This window comes from Chiloscyllium punctatum, chromosome 30 (assembly GCF_047496795.1).
Source record: "Chiloscyllium punctatum isolate Juve2018m chromosome 30, sChiPun1.3, whole genome shotgun sequence".
Lineage (NCBI taxonomy): Eukaryota > Metazoa > Chordata > Chondrichthyes > Orectolobiformes > Hemiscylliidae > Chiloscyllium > Chiloscyllium punctatum.
Genome location: NC_092768.1, coordinates 45109946 through 45125079, shown reverse-complemented (window position 1 = coordinate 45125079; position 15134 = coordinate 45109946).

Here is a 15134-nt window from a genome sequence, read left to right as displayed (position 1 = left end):
CACCCTGTGCATGAAAAGTTGCCCCTTAGGTCCCTTTTTATATCTTTCCCCTCTCACCCTAAACCTATGCCCTCTAGTTCTGGATTCCCCAAACCCAGGGAAAAAACTTTGTCTATTTACCCTATTCGTGTCCCCCATGATTTTATAAACCTCTATAAGGTCACCTCTCAGCCTCCGATGCTCCAGGGAAAACACCCCCAGCCTATTCAGCTTCTCCCTGTAGCTGAAATCCTCCAACCCTGGCAACATCTTTGTATATCTTTTTTGAACCCTTTCAAGTTTCATTACATTCTTCTGATAGGAAGGAGACCAGAATTACACACGACATTCCAAAAGTGGCCTAACCAATGTCCTGTATAGCCACAACATGACCTCCCAACCCCTGTACTCAATGCTCTGACCAATAAAGGAAAGCATATCAAATGCCTTCTTCACTATCCTATCTACCTGTGACTCTACTTTCAAGGAACTATGAACCTGCACTCCAAGGTCTCTTTGTTCAGCAACACTCCCTCAGACCTTACTATGAAGTGTCTAAGTCCTGATTTGATTTGCTTTACCAAAATGCAGCACCTCATGTTTATCTAAATTAAACTCCATCTGCCACTCCTCAGCCCATTGGCCCATCTGGTCAAGATCTCATTGTAATCTGAGGTAACCTTCTTCGCTGTCCACTACACCTCCAATTTTGGTGTCATCTGCAAACTTACTAATCACCTACCATCACTCTCTGTCTTCTACCTTTTGAGCCAGTTCTGTATCCAAATGGCTAGTTTTCCCTATAGTTCTAGTTGAAGGAACTGAGGGCATTCTGGCTAAGTTTGCAGATGATACAAAGATAGGTCGAGGGACAGGTAGCATTGAGGAGGCAGGGAGGCTGCAGAAGAATTTGGACAGATTAGGAGAGTAGGCAAAGACATGGCATATGGAGTACAACATGGGAAAGTGTGAGGTCATGGACTTTGGTTGGAAGAATAGAGGCATGGACTATTTTCTAAATTGAGAGAAAATTCAAAACTTTGAAGTACAAAGGGATTTTTAAAGTACTAGTTCAGGATTCTCTCAAGGTAAACTTGCAAGTTGAGTCAGTAGTTAGGAAGGCAAATGCAATGATGGCATTTATGTTGTGAGGGCTTGAATATAAAAGCAGGGATGGACTTCTGAGGCTCGATAAGGCTCTGGTCAGACCACATTTGGAGTATTGAGCAGTTTTGGGCCCTGTATCTCAGGAAGGATGTATTGGCCCTGAGCGTGTTCAGAGGAGATTCGTGAGAGCGGTCTCAGGAATGAAAAGCTTAACATATGAGAAACATTTGAGGACTCTGGGGCTATACTTGACGGAGTTTGGAAGGATGAGGGGGGGGGATCTGATTGAAACATACAGAATACTGAATGGCCTGGACGGAGTGGATATTGGGAAGATGTTTCCATTGGTAAGAGAGATAAGGACCCGAGGGCACAGCCTTAGGGTAAAGGGAGATAAGGAGAAACTTTTTCAGCCAGAGTGGTGAATCTATGGAATTCATTGCCACAGAAGGCTGTGGAGGCCAGGTCATTGAGTATATTTAAGACTGAGATAGATAGGTTCCTGAGTATCCTCACTGGGATATATTTTAGTTGTGAAGAATTGAGTAGCTCCTGAAACAACTGCCACTGTTCATCCGCTGTCTTACATTTTGGCCTTCCTGCCCAATCTACTCGGGCCAAATCTGTCCTCATGCCTATGTAGTTTCCTTTGTTTAATTCCAGAACACTGTTGGGACTCCAGTTTCTCACTCCCAAACTGAAGTTTGAATTCTATTGTACTATGGTTACTATTCCCTCGAGGATCCTGATCTATGATGTCATCAATTGATCTCTCCTCATTACACAATACCAAATCCAGAGAAGGCAGCTGCACAACATACTGCTCAAAGAAACAATCTCTATTACATTCAATGAACTCTGTCTCTAGGCTGCTCTTGCTAATTTGATTCTTCCAGCGAGTTGTTTAATTGTCTACTAACATTTACAATTGGATGTGCAGAGCTTAAATCTGATCTATTGTGGAATTAGAGTCATAGAGTCATAGAGATATACAGTATGGAAACAGACCCTTCGGTCCAACCCGTCCATGCTGACCAGATATCCCAAACCAATCTGATCCCACCTGCCAGCACCCACTCATATCCCTCCAAACCCTTCCTATTCATATACCCATCCAAATTCCTCTTAAATATTGCAATTGTACCAGCCTCCACCACATCCTCTGGCAGCTCATTCCATACACGTACCACCCTCTGCGTGAAAACGTTGCCCCTTAGTTCTGTTTTATATCTTTCCCCTCTCACCCTAAACCTATGCCTTCTAGTTCTGGACTCCCTGACCCCAGGGAAAAGACTTTGCGTATTTATCCTATGCATGCCCCTCATAATTTTGTAAACCTCTATAAGGTCACCCCTCAGCCTCCGACGCTCCAGGGAAAACAGCCCCAGCCTGTTCAGCCTCTCCCTGTAGCTCAGATCCTCCAACCCTGGCAACATCCTTGTAAATCTTTTCTGAACCCTTTCAAGTTTCACAACAACTTTCCAATAGGAAGGAGACCAGAATTGCACACAATATTCCACCAGTGGCTTAACCAATTTCAAGGAACTATGAACCTGCACTCTAAGGTCTTTGTTCAGCAACAATCCCTAGGACCTTACCATTAAGTGTATAATTAAGATTTGCTTCCCCAAAATGCAGCACCTCGCATTTATCTGAATTAAACTCCATCTGCCACTTCTCAGCCCATTGGCCCATCTGGTCAAGATCCTGTTGTATCTGAGGTAACCCTCTTCGCTGTCCACTACACCTCCAATTTTGGTGTCATCTGCAAACTTACTAACTGTACCTCTTATGCTCGCATCCAAATCATTTATGTAAATGACAAAAGCTAGAAGACCCAGCACCGATCCTTGTGGCACTCCACTAGTCACAGGCCTCCAGTCTGAAAAACGACCCTCCACCACCACCCTCGGTCTTCTACCTTTGAGCCAGTTCTGTATCCAAATGGCTAGTTCTCCCTGTATTCCATGAGATCTAACCTTGCTAATCAGTCTCCCATGGGGAACCTTGTCAAACGCCTTACTGAAGTCCATATAGATCACATCCACTGCTCTGCCCTCATCAATCTTCTTTGTTACTTCATCAAAAAACTCAATCAAGTTTGTGAGACATGATTTCCCACGCACAAAGCCATGTTGACTATCGCAAAGCAGTCCTTGCCTTTCCAAATACACATACATCCTGTCCCTCAGGATTCCCTCCAACAACTTGCCCACCACTAAGGTCAGGCTCACTGGTCTATAGTTCCCTGGCTTGTCCTTACCACCCTTCATAAACAGTGGCACCACGTTTGCCAACCTCCAGTCTTCCAGCACCTCACCTGTGACCATCGATGATACAAATATCTCAGCAAGAGGCCCAGCAATCACTTCTCTAGCTTCCTACAGAGTTCTCGGGTACACCTGATCAGGTCCTGGGTATTTATCCATCTTTAACTGCTTCAAGACATCCAGCACTGCCTCCTCTGTAATTTGGACATTTTGCAAGATCTATTTCCCTACAGTCTATACCTTCCATATCCTTTTCACAGTAAATACTGATGCAAAATATTCATTTAGTATCTCCCCCATTTTCTGTGGCTCCACACAAAGGCCACCTTGCTGATCTTTGAGGGGCCCTATTCTCTCCCTAGTTACCCTTTTGTCCTTAATACATTTGTAAAACCCCTTTGGATTCTCCTTAATTCTATTTGCCAAAGCTATCTCATGTCCCCGTTTTGCCCTCCTGATTTCCCTCTTAAGTATACTCCTACTTTCTTTATACTCTTCTAAGGATTCACTCGATCTATCCTGTCTATACCTGACATATGCTTCCTTCTTTTTCTTAACCAAACCCTCAATTTCTTTAGTCATCCAGCATTCCCTATACCTACCAGCCTTCCCTTTCACCCTGACAGGAATATACTTTCTCTGGATTCTTGTTATCTCATTTCTGAAGGCTTCCCATTTTCCAGCCGTCCCTTTACCTGCGAACATCTACCTCCAATCAGCTTTCGAAAGTTCTTGCCTAATACCGTCAAAATTGGCCTTTCTCCAATTTAGAACTTCAACTTTTAGATCTGGTCTATCCCTTTCCATCACTATTTTAAATTGCTTAATTCTGTCTGTTGCATGCTGCTCCTGATGTTTGACAGTCCTTTGTTCGAGCTTCTGCTACAGTTAATGGTGTCCAGAACTTCATGTTTGCTCAGTTTTAAGTTCTTGAAACTATTATTGATTGATTCCATGTAGCCTGGTTGTTGTGCCTCACAACACGATAAATGATATGTTCAGTGCAAAATTGGGATTCATTTTTACAAGAACCGCACTTTGCTCACTCTGACCAATGCTGTGATGGACAGATGTGGAGGAGCCGGTGTTGGACAAAGGTAAAAATCACACATCACCAGGTTATAGTCTAACAGGTTTAATTGGAAGCACTAGCTTTCAGAGCGCTGCTCCTTTGTCAAGTAACCTAGCGGGACAGGATCAATTCTGTGTCCTATGATCCTACCTGACAAAGTAGCATTCTGAAAGCTTGTCCTTCCAAACAAACCTGTTGGACCATAACCTGGTGTTGTGTGATGGCCAGATGTATCAGTAACACGTGAATAACTAAGGGTATGATGCAGTGGTACCGGTGGATTGGAGGAATGTTTAGAAAAGGGGTGCATTGATAAATGTGACCATTTCAGGAAATTCAGTCAGCCTTAAGGACAGGTTTAGAGTCAGTAATCTGGAACAAAATAAACACCCACCAATGATCACTCTCTACAGACTATGCTGATGTTGTAACCTTGAGTATCCAAAATTTGGAGATGCCGGTGTTCTACATAAATCTCAGAGTTCTACATAAATCTGCTCATGAATTCACGTAGAACTCTGAGCTCAAAAACTGCATGAATTCTCACTTTTTAGATTGGAATCAATCTAAACATCAGGTCATAGACAGAGAACACAGGGGGCCAACACCTTCAACATATTGTCTAGCTATCACCATTGTTAACAGCTAACCCAAGAATGCAACTTTTTAAAAAAGGGTTTTGTGATTTACACATGAAAGAAGTGAAACTATCACTGTATTCTAACAGATGAAAGGCTTAACAGACAATCAATTTTTCAATGTATAATTTCAGTTACATCACTGCAAGTTTTTGCTATAAATTCTGTGTTAGGATCGAGCCCTCCACTATCACCTGATGAAGGAGCAGCGCTCCGAAAGCTAGTGTGCTTCCAACTAAACCTGTTGGACTATAACCTGATGTTGTGTGATTTTTAACCTTGAGTTTCCAAATGCAACATTCACAAAGACATTCTGCCTGGCAACTGATGACACATTATAGTTGTGTAATTTCAATGGTTGGAGCATGTTTCTCTCTATAAAATTAATGACACTTGGCAGATTGAGGCGCTAGGGTGGACCTGTTTATTTGCTACTTTTGGTTGGGGATTTCCCAGTCAGGCCCTTCCCCCACCCTGTGTATTAGAACCCGAGTGAAGCTACCTTTGCATGCTGTATTTCTCAGTATATTGTAACCATACTTACATCTTAATAAACTTCTCATGTGCCATCCTGCCTATCTGACTTTGTTCTCTGCTGAACAACTTATCTTACAACTCCACTCAGCTCCTCCAGATAAGGGTGTTGCCTGGGTGCCTGCCTTTTCGTGGGATATCTGGAGTGGTTCGTGTTCTTATGCCCTCCCCCCCCCCCCACCCCTTTCCAGTACTTGATAACTCTATCAGTGCCATTTTCTGCTCTTGCCCCAAGGTGAAAGTTTTATTGACTTTGTCTTGAAAGGAAGATCTCTCAGTCTCCTAGTTCAAGTCTCCACCATGAGAAGAAACATTCACCTGATATCTACCCTATGCAGTGCCCTCAGGATCTCATGTTTCAGCAAAATTACCTCCTTCCTCTAATCTTCAATGGGTAAAGGCCCAAACTGTTAAATCTTTCTTCATAAGATAAGGTCTTCATTTTAGGGATTAGTTAAATGAATCTTCTCTGAACTGCTTCTAAAGCAATAAATACATACTATTTAATTTGGAGATTAAAACTGTACACAGTAGTATAGATTTGATCTCACTAATACTGCATTAAGCAGTAAATATCCTATTTCTGTATTCCATTCCTAATGCAGTAAGTCATCAATATCCCATTTATCTTACCCTACTGTTGCTGTACCTGTACACTAATACTTTGTGGTTCAGAAACACATTAATAAATATTCATTAAAAACAGTGACTCCCAGTTTCCTCAACTACTTTCTCACATTCCTCTTCCTGTACAGACTTGATTCATTTCTCTGTTACATCTGCTCTGACAGTAGTACCTGATCGAGTCTGTTTCACTAGTTAATACAAATGTGGCTGAACTTTGACCTCAACTTCACAATCTTTGTGTGGCCTGGTGGAAAGTAAATTGGATAGGCCTGAAAGTGAGAGAAAGTGAGCACTGCAGATGCTGGACATCAGAGTCAAAGAGTGTGGTGCCGGAAAAGCACAGCCAATTAGACAGTGTCCGAGAAGCAGGAAAATCGACTGGTCGACTTTCCTGCTTCTCAGATGCTGCCTGACCAGCTGTGCTTTTCCAGCACCACACTCTTTGACTCTGAATTTATCAAGAAGCCTCTGCTTTGTATCGTCAGCCACTAGATTTATAAAGAGATGACGATCAATAATTTTTGCAGCAATTATTCTCCCTTTATCACAGTTTGAAGGATATTAATGATGACGCACCTCCAGTTTATTCCAATCCAGTATTACTGGTGGATGAGTTTCCATCCATTAACCAATGGAGGTTACTGTTTCTGAATTATTATACGTGACAGGCTGTTAGTAACTAATACCCACAGGCATTGTATATTTGGTGGCCAAGCAAACACTATGACAATGGATGAATGGACACTGTGCAACAATCGCCCAACAGGAATGTTCCTTGCCAGTGGGGGACACTTCAGTGGTTAGGGACATTCAGCCTCTGATCTTCGGGTAAATGTCCTCCAAGGCGGCCTTCGAGGTACACAACAGCCCAGTATTGCCAAGCAGAAATTGATAGCCAAGTTCCATACCCATGGAGACAGCCTCAACCATGACCTAGGGTTCATGTCATATTACATGTGACCCCACCCCACCTCACTGTTCTGTGTCTGTAAAATTGTCCTTGCTGTATTGACACTATCACCTTAATAAATTGTTATGATTTCTCTACCTTACACAACACACACTGCCCTTCCTCCACATCTCCCTCTACAATATCTGGTGACTTCTGAATAAGATTGTGGGGATGATTTGGTTAGTTTGTGCAGTTTTGGATTACTTATTACTTTGGTCAGACTCTCGGCATGAGACTCTGATACTATCATGTTATTCCAGGGATTTGGTTTGTCTCCAGAACCACCTTGGTTTTATTCATTTTGTAATTATCCCACTGCCTCTTTAATTGGATTATAGGTCATTCCTTCACTTGTTATTCAGCAATTGACACGTTACTCACACCATCTAACATTTTTGATCACCTGCAAAGACTTCACCTGACAAAGTGGCAATGCTCTGAAAGCTTGTGATTTCAAATGAACCAGTTGGACTATGACTTGGTGTCTTGGAATTCTGATTTTGTCCACCCCAGCCCAACATTGGCACCTCCACATCATGACAGTGAGCGTGTTATTCTATCACAAACAGACAAGAATTAGCACTTCTTTAGTTGGACGTGAATGTAATGTTGTTTGGAAGATTCTCATGTGTTGGACCAAATTTCCTGTTTTATCTCATTTTCACTTCCTCATTCCAAAGAAAGAGGATTAGAAATCACAACTGTGTCTGTGTGTGTCTGTGTGTTTGTGTGTCTCTGTGTGTGTGGGGAGGGGAAGGTTCTGCATCTTGCACTAAATGTGCTTTTGCAGTTAAAGCCTATTGTCAGAGTTGTGTCAAGTTGGTGGATGCTGCATATTGTCACTGATTTACATTGAATGTTGCCTAATTGCCCCTTCCCTTCACATTCTGGTCCAGTGGGGATTTCCTTGTCTGCTTTCCCCTGACTTCCCAACCCACCATTGACACAGCATACTCTGCTCCCCACCACATCTCCCTCCAGAATATTTGGTTACTTCTGAATAAGATTGTAGAAGATATTGAGGAGGATTTAATTGATATCATGGCTTTGGAGAAAACGTGGCTTATACCTAGCAAAAGTTTTCTCTTAATAAAACCTCTCCATCTGCCCAAAGGTTCCACCACCTGCTGTGCCCAGGCCACCACAGTGGCAGTGTCTCCCTTATCACCTAACCATCTTTATCTTTTCTCAGTTCCTCTGGTATAACTTCTCCTTTGAGTTGCTCAACATATTCCACCATCCCTTCCCCCCAGCTCTGTTATAAAGTCAGTGCTGTTGGCTGCACCACCTCCAAACCCCACCTTGAGTTTGTTTCTCTGAAGTTTCCTCAATGTAATCCACTTTCAGTATCTGCACTGACTCTTTATCCAGAGTGTTTCAAACCACTATCTCAACTCGGTCGGTCCTCTCTCTTCTGATGTCCACCACTCTTGAAGTTGCCTTTCCCATGAATCCTGCAGATGAGACAATCTCTAACTATACCCTTATGAGCATAGGTTTTAAAGGAGGTGGCTGCAGAGATAGTGGAAGCACTGGGCTAAAGTATTCCAGAACTGGCTGGAATACCACTCATGTGATGTCCCTGTTCAAGAAATGGGGGAGACAGAAAGCAGGAAACTATAGTCCAGTCAGACTAACCTCTGTCATCGGGAAAATGCAGGGTTCATTTCAAAGAAAAACATAGAAGGCTATTTCAAAAAGCTTAATGCAGTCAGACAGAGTTAGTATGGTTTTGTGAAAGGGTAATCATATTAGATTAAATTGCTTGAGTTTTTCAAGGATATAACAAGCATGGTTGTTAAAGGGAAACTGGTGTTTGGATTTCCAGAAGGTAGTTGACAAGATGCTACATGAAAGGTTACTGTTTAAGAGTGCAGCTCATGCCCCGTGGATAATGTGTTGGCATGGACTGAGAAATAATTAACACAAATAAGATACAAAGTTGGAACAAATGGGTCTTTTCCAGGATGGAAAGACATAGCAAGTGAGTGCCATGAGCGTCAGTCTGAGGGCCTCATTTATTTACTATTTATATTAATGATTTGTTGGAGGGGCAGAGTGTAAGGTAGCTATATTTGCTGATGATACAGAAGTAGATGGGAGACCCTGCTGTAATGAGGATATAAAGAAGCTGCAAGGAGTTCGAGATAGGTTGAGTGAGTGAGTGAATAATTGGCAGATGGAGTTTAATGTAGGAAAGTGTGAGGTCATGCACTTTGGTAGGAAAACTCAAAAGGCTATTAGAGTCATAGAGATGTACAGCATGGAAACAGACTCTTCGGTCCAACCTGTCCATGCCGACCAGATATCCCAGCCCTATCTAGTCCCACCTGCCAGCACCCGGCCCATATCCCTCTAAACCCTTCCTATTCATATACCCATCCAAATGCCTCTTAAATGTTGCAATTGTACCAGCCTCCACCACATCCTCTGGCAGCTCATTCCGTTCATGTACCACCCGCTGTGTGAAAAAGTTGCCTCTTTTATATCTTTCCCCTCTCACCCTTAACCTATGCCCTCTAATTCTGGGACTCCCCCACCCCAGGGAAAAGACTTTGTCTATTTATCCTATCCATGCCCCTCATAATTTTATAAACCTCTATAAGGTCACCCCTCAGCCTCTGACGCACCAGAGAAAATAGCCCTAGCCTGTTCAGCCTCTCCCCACAGCTCAAATCCTCCACCCTGGCAACATCCTTGTAAATTTTTCTGAATCCTTTTAAGTTTCACAACATCTTTCCAATAGGAAGGAGACCAGAATTGCACACAATATTCCAACAGTGGCCTAACCAATGTCCTGTACAGCATAAACATGACCTCCCAACTCCTGTACTCACTACTCTGACCAATAAAGGAAAGCATACCAAATGCCTTCCTCACTATCCTATCGACCTGTGACTCCACTTTCAAGGAACTATGAACCTGCATTCCAAGGTCTCTTTGTTCAGCAACAAAGGTTCCCTAGGACCTTACCTTTAAGTGTATAAGTCCTGCTAAGATTTGCTTTTCCAAAATGCAGCACCTCACATTTATCTGAATTAAACTCTATCTGCCACTTCTCAGCCCATTGGCCATCTGGTCAAGATCCTGTTGTAATCTGAGGTAACCCTCTTCGCTGTCCACTACACCTCTAATTTTGGTGTCATCTGCAAACTTACTAATTGTACCTCTTATGCTCACATCCAAATCATTTATGTAAATGACAAAAAGTAGAAGACCCAGCACTGATCCTTGTGGCACTCCACTGGTCACAGGCCTCCAGTCTGAAAAACAGCCCTCCACCACCACCCTCTGTCTTCTATCTTTGAGCCAGTTCTGTATCCAAATGGCTAGTTCTCCCTGTATTCCATGAGATCTAACCTTGCTAATCAGTCTCCCATGGGGAACCTTGTCGAATTCCTTACTGAAGTCCATATAGATCACATCTACTGGTCTGCCCTCATCAATCTTCTTTGTTACCTCTTCAACAAACTCAATCAAGTTTGTGAGATATGATTTCCCACGCACAAAGCCATGTTGACTATCCCTAATCAGTCCTTGCCTTTCCAAATACATGTACATCCTTTCCCTCAGGATTCCCTCCAACAACTTGCCCACCACTGAGGTCAGGCTCACTGGTCTATAGTTCCCTGGCTTGTCTTTACCACCCTTCTTAAACAGTGGCACCACGTTTGCCAACCTGGTGCCACTGTTTAAGAAGGGCGGTAAAGACAAGCCAGGGAACTATAGACCAGTGAGCCTGACCTCGGTGGTGGGCAAGTTGTTGGAGGGAATCCTGGGGGAAAGGATGTACACATTAGTAAATGTAAAGAGACGCCAAAAAAGTGCAGTAACAGAGCAAGTCTGGGTGATCTTGTGCATAAAAAACAAAATGTTAGCTTACAGGTGCAGCAAATAATGAAGAAGGCAAATGAGATTTTGACCTTAATTGTTAAGGATTTGGAGTTTGTTGCAGTTTACAAGTAGGGAAGTCTTGTTACAACTGTACAGGAAGTCGGTCAGGCCACATCCAGAGTAGTGTGTACAGTTTTGGTCTGCGTATTTAAAACAAAAGAATATACTAGTATTGGAGTCAGTTCAAAGGAGATTCACTCAGCTGATCCCCGGGATAAAGGATTAGATTCATCAAGAAGAATGAAACAGGTTAACCCTTTATTCATTGCGTTAAGAAGAATGAGAAGTGATCTTACTGAGACAGATAAGATCCTGTGGGGGTTTCACAGGGTAAATGTTTTCACTAATAAGGGAATCCAGAACTAAGTGGCTTAGCTACAGAAAAAGAGGACCCTCATTTAAGACTGAACAATGTGAATGAATTTCTTATCCCAGAGGGTAGTGAGTGTCTGGAATTCTCAACCCAGAGACCTGTGGGTCTAGATTACTGAAAGTATTTAAGAGGAGGTAAATAGATTTTTGACATATCAGGGAATTGAGGGTGACAATGAACTGACATGGAAGGGGAATGGAGACCTGGAGCAGATCAGCCATGATCTTCTTAAGTGGTGGGGCAGGAGTGGGAGTGATGAATGGTCCTATACCTACTCCTGTTTCTTATGTTCTTAAAAGACCATAAAATGTACAAACAGATGTAGACCATTCAGCCCATTGTGTCAGTTCCACTATATTTTCCTGCCTTTTGTCCATAACCCTTTGAATCCCTTATGGATTAAACAACTATCTCAGTCTAATATATACTTAATGGCCCAGCATCCACAATCCTCTGCAGTAAAGAATTTCACAGATTTGCTACCTTCTGAGAGAAGCAATTCTTCCTCACCTCTGCTTTAAATATGTGAACCTTTATTCTGAAAGGGAACAACCTCTCCACATCTACCCTGTCACGTCCTATATGTTTAATAAGATTGGGTCTCATTCCTCTGTATTCCAATTCTCCTCATAAGACAGTCCCTGCCTACCCTAGGACCAGCCCAGTGTCTTGCCTGGACTGTGATTAATGCTTTTATGCCTTTCCTTAGATAAGGGAACCAAAACTGTTCACAGTATTTCAGCTGTTGTCTGACTACTGTATATTTTTAGCAAAATCTCCCTACTTTTACATTCCATTTCCTTTGAAAGATACGTCAATCTTCACAACTGTCTCTACCCTACTTCCTTCTATCTATTCCTACAAGAAAACTTATTCCAAATTACTCACATAAACCCTTACGAACTCCCAACTCCCCAGTCTTTACTTTCCATTTGTCATAACATTTTTCTAACAGTAGTTCTGTCTCATTGAAATTGACAAGGTAAATGCTAAGAGGATATTTCTCCTCTTGGGAGAGTCTAGGACCAGGGGGCATAATCTCAGTATAAAGGGATGTTAATTTAAGACAGAGATGAGAGGAACTTCTCCGCTCAGAGGGTCATATGTCTTTGGAACTCCCTTCCACAGAGAGCTATGGGTGCAGTATCCTTGTGGATATTTTAGTCTGAAATAGATTCTAGATCAGTCATGGAATTGAGGGTATGGGGAAAGGGCTGGAAAATGGATGTGTGGCATGTAGGATCAGCCATTGTCCTATTGAATGGTGGAGCAGGCTTAAGGGGTGAAATAGCTGACTCCTGTTCCTATTTCTTATGGTTTTATGGTCTTATGTCTTCTTTAAGTAACTCTAGCTCCAGTAAAACCTTTCCTTCTTTCCTATCAGGAAACAATATGGTTATGATTTGTGTTCACTGAAGTCGAAGACCACAGATTTGAGTGTTTCTGGTGCACAACGAGATCTGTTTTTAGACCACTTCTACTACTGTTGGGTTCGTTCCCTTCAACCTGAACTGCAAATCATTTCTGGATTGTTTTGAGAACAAGAATAAGCTCTCAATTGTTTCTCCGCTATCTCATGAAACCTCTCTCTCGCCTGTTCCCTCACCTCCAACAGTAAGGAGCTAAGTATAAAGCCTAAAGAATGACAGATGCTGGAAATCTCAACAAATATGGAATGCTGGAAAAACTGGGCAGATCTGGCAGCAGCTGTGCAAAGAAAGCAGAGTTCACATTTTGGGTCTAATGACATGTCTTCAGAACTAAAGTGTAAGGTACTTACGGATTCTCTGTCAATACTGCCTCTGCCACTTCCCACCTGCCCTCTGAACTACCAGCTAATGCCCCTCCCCCAGATCTCCGTATGTAGACTTCTATAGACACTCTCCTACTCTAAACTTTTGTCCAAGTTTATCTTATCCATGAGATCCAATTTTTGTTTGTGTGACCCCATTCCATTAAACTGCTGACCATATGAGTTCCTTTCCTAGCACCATATCAACTAATATAATAATTCTCCTCCCTTAAAGTGCTGCTGTTATTATCCTCCTAGTAACAAAACCAGTGCCCCATAATCACACCTTCCCTTTCTCTTTCAAATTGCTCAAATTCAATTGCTGAATTTCCCAAATTCAGGTCCACCGTTTCTCCAATTCCACTTCTGCCCTGCCACAATACTGAAATGACCCACATCCTCTGTGACTGGGCTGCAATATTGCACATTATCGCCTTTATCACAGTTAATTGAACAGTCCTGCTCCAACACTTCTTATCTGATCACCAGCTTTTATTGTCTCTCCAAACTATCTTTGAGTATGGAATTAGTTTCAACAAACATATAACACACAAAAATCTATCTCTGACATCTCTCTTGATCCATTACTGCTGATTCATTTATTAGACTGTTTCTTCAACAAACATTTCTGGATCAGTAACAATTTCCTCCTGTTACATATTGGAAAGATCAAAGATATTGATTCTTGGTCTTGAACACAATTCCTGGACTTGTCACCAATTTTGTTCCCTTCCTTGACTATGATCTCAGATTGTTTGTGGTCCTGTGTCGAGCCTCTGGGTGACTCAGTTGTTTGTACGTTTACATTAAAGCTTGATTCCAGAAGATCAGTAAAAAAAGACACACCAGTGGAGTGGTGAAGGAGGTAAAGGATCTGCCTTTTGGATGAGATTTTAACGTCTGGCCCCAGGTGCTCAACCAAGTGAATATAAAGATTCCTAATGCACTACCTCAAAAATAAACAGCAAATGTAATTCTCAGTGTTATCCTTGGTCAATATTTATCTCTCCATCAAGATGAAACAAAGCACTATCAGGTCATGCTCACATTGCTATTTGTGGGAGCTTGCCAAGTGCAAATTGGTTTCAGGGTTTCCTACACCGTAAGTGACACATTTCAAAACTGCTCCTTCGGTTATAAAGCCTTTTAAGAAGCCTGATAGTGATAAGAAACACAAAATAATGGAGAGAATGAGATTTATAAAGACTGGCTGCATCTAACTAAGTTAAAAATCACACAACACCAGGTTATAGTCCAGCAGGTTTATTTGGAAGCACTAGCTTTCGGAGTGATCCTCCTTCATCAGGTGGTAGTGGAGAATAAGATTGTAAGACACAGAATTTATAGCAAAAGATTACAGTGTGATGTAACTGAAATTATATATTGAAAAAGACCTGGATTGTTTGTTAAGTTTCTCACCTTTTAGAATGAACAGGTTGGTTTCAGTTCTTTCATATGTAAATCAAAAAACTTTTTTTAAAAAGTTACATTCCCAAGTGAACTTTAACAATTGGTGTCATGTTGATCCAGATAATGCATTGAAGGTGCGAGGTGCACTGTGTGAGACAGTCTATGCCACAATGGTCAGACTGATTCTCATCTAAAAATACAGCAAACTAAAATTAATTCCGCAAGTACAAATTCACCCCAAAAACTTATATGTGTATGTATGCATGTGTGTGTGTGTGAGAGTGTAAAGGGGTTTAAGTCTGTGAGAGGGTGCATGTGCACATGTGAGTGTGGGAGTATATATGTGAGAGAACTTGTGTATGAGAAGAGGGTCTATGAGAGTTATGGATCTGTAGGAGTGTGTGTGTGTCTGTGGGAGTGTGTGTGTGTGTCTGTGGGAGTGTGTGTGGGTGTCTGTGGGAGTGTGTGTGTGGGAGTGTGTGTGTG